The sequence below is a fragment of the Pollachius pollachius genome (assembly GCF_949987615.1).
Source record: "Pollachius pollachius genome assembly, chromosome: 2".
Classification (NCBI taxonomy): Eukaryota; Metazoa; Chordata; class Actinopteri; order Gadiformes; family Gadidae; genus Pollachius; species Pollachius pollachius.
The window spans coordinates 17,496,257-17,501,958 of NC_136935.1; positions in this window are offsets into that span (position 1 = coordinate 17,496,257).

Genomic DNA, 5,702 nt, shown 5'->3' on the forward strand with positions numbered 1-5,702 from the left:
CCCATAGACACACCGTTAACCTCAGGATTCAACAATTTGCCATGAGGGAGAATACAAAATAAATAAAGAAGACAACCATGTGAAGCAGCTCATTTCCAGGGATACTGTTCAATGCTACAGGGTTCCTCTCTGCTCTCCCTCTCTCTCCCCCTCTCATCCCTGTAGTCTTCACACTCTGAACCCACTGCCTTAGGGCCTCATGACAGAAGGAATCACAGCAATAAGCACTGCGCTGATACCAAAACCACAGTTGGCTTCACGTTCCACTCCGCTGCCCTGGGAGTGAAGAGACTCCGTGAGAGGAGGGGAAGAGGAGGAGAGAAAGTACTTTTGCTGTCTCTTCTCGCTGAGATTAATGAACATGTGATCGTATCTGTCACACTGCACACCAAAGCAATCAGGAATATTTCTTATTAGAAAGAAATATAGCCGCTTTGGTTTTGTTAATGAACTGAACTGATTATCTCAGTGATGTTAAAATACTCAGAGTTATATTGAATAGTCTCGAGGTCTATTTGAGGACTTTGTTGTCCGATGACACTGTTTTGGTGAGGAGCATTTGTGGGAGGGCTGGGCAATGATCATGTCAGTCAACGGTTGATAAAGACATCTTGCGTCTTACTGATCAACATCCAGCCTGACGAGTAAAGGCGGAAGTTTGAGTGAGAGTTCAACTTTCTCAAAGGTTTGTATTTTGCATTCCCCGCACAGGAAATCCAGAGACAAGCCGTAAATTCTTGAGTGCAAGTCCAAAGTCAGTGGTTACACCGGGCATGCTGTGCAAACCATACACAAAAAAAATGAAAGTTGGTGAAGGGGAAAGACTGTAAACAGGTTAAAGAAAGAAATGCAATCAGCTAAATATCTACCAAAAGAGCAAACTGAAAAGCCCCGCAGGTGTTCAGACGATCCTATCGCAATCACTCTTTTCATATTCCTTTATTTCCAGAGATAGGAGGGTCGGCTTCAAACGTTAGGGGAAAGGTAAAGAGAAAATAAGTCTATCAGCCGTGCCTTTTGAAGTGTTCAAAGAGATGCACAACACCTTGAACTCGTTGAAAAATAGAAAACTCGATATCTACACGTTTGACCAATAGGTGAATCTATTAACATGCATCTCATTAGCCAAGAAGTTGGTATTTTTTAACAGCATATTCCCTTTTAGATGACCGCGTTGACACTCTTCCTCGGTTTGTTGTGTTCACACACGGCAGCATTACAGCACTGATGTGAGCTGGTGTTTACCATGGTTATTAAAGCAAATGTGAAACGTGTGCTGGTGATATTTTCCAGCATTACAAGGCTGGCATCAGGTTTCTCTTGTGGTCCGCCTCCGGCTCTTTGGAGAGAACAATATTTTATGTTCCCTCCCTGTCTACCTTGGCTGCAGGTAGCAAACCTTTTGCCAAAAGATGATAACAATATTACTCACAATGACTAGGACACAAAGAAGTGTGTCAGAGTGTGTGTGTGTGTGTGTGTGTGTGTGTGTGTGTGTGTGTGTGTGTGTGTTTGTGCGCATCGTGTGTGTGTGAAGGAGGGTTTGAATGTAGTTCATTTTCAAAAATAAGACTGCACGACTAAAGACACCATGTAATAAAATGTGACTTTTTCCTCTTGTTGGCTAATTGCAAAAATCCATCTTTATGTACACTGAGTTCCGCGCTCGCATTGCGCGCGCTCAACCTCTAGTGGATCATGAGTTTGATTCAGAATCCATTGATTGTCTTTGCACACATGACCATGTAATCTATAGCAACTCTTCTCAATGAACCAAAAAAGTAAGTGTGAGATAAAAGCACAAAATAAATAAGTAGACCCATCCACACAGTGAAGTGAACTGGTAACATTGTATTGCAAAAAAATTCACAGGGCAATATGTATCACTTTTTCGTCAGCCACAGTGCACTTACAGCAGTTCTGAACACACAATGTTGTCTGTCAGGCCGTCGTTTTGGTCTCCAACAAACACCCTTACACCTCTGGCACACTTGCCTCTGCTAAAGGCAGTGTAGAGCTGGCCATGTGCGAACACACTTTGGGGCAGGAACACTCAGACTCGATAATTTTCTTAACGTCTTACCTGGGCGAGTGTGTCGCTGCGGTGTGTGCGTGTGTGTTCTTACCTGGGTGGGTGTGTTGATGGCGGAACCGTGCTCTGAACCGGTTTAAAAAGAAAACGTCTTACTTGGGCAAGTGTCGCTGCGGTGTGTACGCGTGCGTGTGTGTTCTTACCTGCGCGAGTGTCACTGCCTTTGTCTTGCCGTCCGGTGTGTGCGCGTGCGTGTGTGTGTGTGTGTGTTTGTGTGTGTGCGCGTGAGTGTGCGCTTCCGTGTATGTGTCGCTGCCTTTGTCTTGACGTGCGGGGTGTGCGCGTGCGTGTGTGTGTGTGCACACATGTGTGTGCGCTTCCGTGTATGTTTGTGCGCATGTGCGTGTGTGTGCATTGTGTGTATGCGGTGTGTATGTGCGTGCTTGCGGTGTATGTATGCGTTCGCGCGTGATGTGTGTGTGTGTGTGTGTGTGTGTGTGTGTGTGTGTGTGTGTGTGTGAGCTGCGGGCTTCTTGGCAAATGCGCACTGACCATCTTGAGTAACTGGTGCGACAGACCTGCTATTATAGTAGTAATATATATATAGAGATATATGTATACATAAAAAAATTGTAGCTGATATGATGTTGTTGAGATTATGTTGTTTAATTCCATGTTGGCAGAAATCCATTGAATAATAATAGTATTTCATAGAATAATGATGATAATCATATGATCCCATGTTTCTGCTCTCCCTTCATGTGATGCCTTGACAGCTGGCCCAACACACAGCTGGCTAATGCTTAGTTTAGTCCCATTTGCACAATTTAATCCAATTCTGCAAGATCAAAACATATCCGTAATGCTTTTAAACAGAGGCTTGAATGCAATTAAGCTTGGCGTTAAAAAAAAGGGCCCTATTTTAACGGTCTGAGCCGCAAGTGAGAAGCGCCAAGCGCAAGGAGCTTTGGGGGCGGTTCTATGGCGATGTTGCTATTTTACCGGCGCATAAATGACTCTTGCGCCCGGCACATAAATTACTATTGCGCCCGGCGCAAATCTAAAAAGGGTTGGTCTGAAGTAGCCTAATTACCTGTAGGTGTGGTTTGGGCGTAGCGTGCAATAAACCAATGAGAGTGCCATCTCCCATCCCCTTTAAGAGCCATGAGCGCATTTGAATCTGACGAGTTGATAATTTAACAGCACGTTTGATGTCTCCGATGATGTTGTAAAAGCAATTGTATTATGCGCTACGTGTTTAGTTTGCGTGTGTTTAAAGAGATGGACGCACATACACGCGCACGCTTTCATTAATTATTTTACACATACACACACGCTCGCCCGCATTCATTCATTCTATTTAACACTCACTCGCGGTAAAACAATGTTTTCTCACGATCAAATACTAATCAATCCTAAAAGTCATGGCCTTGTACACGATGTCTGTGTCAAGAAAATATGTGTTCGCTGTACGGTATTTGCAGATGCATTGATTTAAAAGTACAACTTATTACCGCTGTATCAGCTGTTCTTTCCCAAATAATTTACCAAGAATGTGTGGCTAGGTAGATGAGAGAAGCAAAGTGTATGCGCAAGGTGCACAAGCAACATTATGCATGCGCCCTTAAAATAGCATCTGAACAACGCGCAACTGACTTTACACCAGGTATTTCCTGGTATGTGGCGCAATTGCTTTCTGATACTGCAAAATAGCACCAGGGAATGTTTCCCCAGATCATGCCACCCCCCTACCTGAAGCCCAGTAGAGGGCTGACACCCCCTTACCTCAAGCCCAGTAGAGGGCTGACACCCCCTTACCTGAAGCCCAGTAGAGGGCTGACACCCCCTTACCTGAAGCCCAGTAGAGGGCTGACACCCCCCTACCTGAAGCCCAGTAGAGGGCTGACACCCCCCTACCTGAAGCCCAGTAGAGGGCTGACACCCCCTTACCTGAAGCCTTAGACCTAACCTAGAGGAACACAATGCAACAGGAGCAACAGGTGCCTGACTTGCAGACAGATGAAAACAACAGAAACAAAGCTTGAATAAGCTTAAGCTGAATTTAAAAAGATTAGTCTTACAAGGGGATTGCCGTATTTTTAAGAATTCAAAATTTGGTTTTAAATGTTGCCATGGCATATAATCAATGCACTGGATGTGTGATTTATGCATAAAGCCCGAAACTTTCCAAAATCAATCTGGAAGTGGAAACAAAAAATCTATAGCTAACAACAAAAACAACCACCACAAGACAAACAGCGTGCATCCGTGGATCAGCTGTGTCACGAAGGGGCATCACATGTTTTGTATGTGCGGGGCACTGATAAAGAGGTGCAAGTCATCCCCCTCTTTCTTTCTTGCGTTGCTAAGCACCAAAATAAAAGAACCACAGTCCCCCCCCCTACACACACACAAACCCCATCCAGTCGTGATGAATACAGAGCATGTTACACCGGCCTTCTTTCTCCATTTAATGAAGGACCTTGTTTTTCCTGTGTGTCTTTACACGTGTGGGATATGTTGACCGAATGTCAGGGGTGAGATAGATAGCTAAAGAGAGAGAGAGAGAGAGAGAGAGAGAGAGAGAGAGAGAGAGAGAGAGAGAGAGAGAGAGAGAGAGAGCGAGAGAGAGAGAGAGAGAGAGAGAGAGAGAGAGCAAGAGCAAAAATGAGAGAGAGAAAGAGAGAGAGAGCAAGAAAGAGAGAGGGAGGGAGAGCAAAAGAGAGAGAGACAGAAAGAGAGAGAGCAAAAGAGAGAGAGAGAGCAGAAGAGAGAGTGAGAGGGAGAGAGAAGGCGCAGAAGAGAGAGAGAGAGAACAGAAGAGTGAGAGAGAGAGCAAAAGAGAGAGAGAGTGCAGAAGAGAGAGAGTGCAGAAGAGAGAGAGAGAGAGAGAGAGAGAGAGAGAGAGAGAGAGCAAAACAGAGAGAGAGAGAGAGAGAGAGAGAGAGAGAGCAGAAGAGAGAGAGCAGAAGAGAGAGAGTGAGAGCGAGAGAGAGCGAGACAACTCCAGAATCTCAGTGTCTCTCTGGAGGTGGTGGACCACAGCTGTTCAATAATCAAACCCTGGCACTGCGCTAGTGTATGTTTCTCTTTCCTCTTCTGTTTTTCATGCTGGGAGGTGTGTGTGCATGCACGCGTGTGTGTGTGTGTGTATGTGTGTGTATGTGTGCGTGTGTGTCACCGTGTGTGCGTGTGTGCTCAGCTGCGTGGGTGCGTGTGTGTGTGCATGGATCACCAGGCTGCTGAGCCCTAGCAGCTTGTGTTGCAGACACTCTCTGCAGACCCTGGTTTTCCTCCAGCAGAGTTACAACGATCAGCCTACTGGGGCCCATAATGCAAACAGGTGGGTTACAGGCGGAATCCTGAACAGGCAGGCTTAAACATTGCTCTGTTTAATTGATACATTGGCCCTGTTGCGTTTCCAAGGTTTGCATATAATTTGTGTTTGTGTGCACATATTTTAACTCGCTCGGCTAAAACCGTCATGGAAGTTGTGTCAGTCATGGGATTAAACTTGTTGTCAAACAAGTTACACACACAGACACACACACACACACACACACACACAAACTCACACAGCCCTCCTCTTGTTGGAGTAGTGAGGGACAGTAAAAGGACATCACTCCAAGAAAGTAATAATAAAAGAGATTTAGGGTAAGCGAAAAAATGT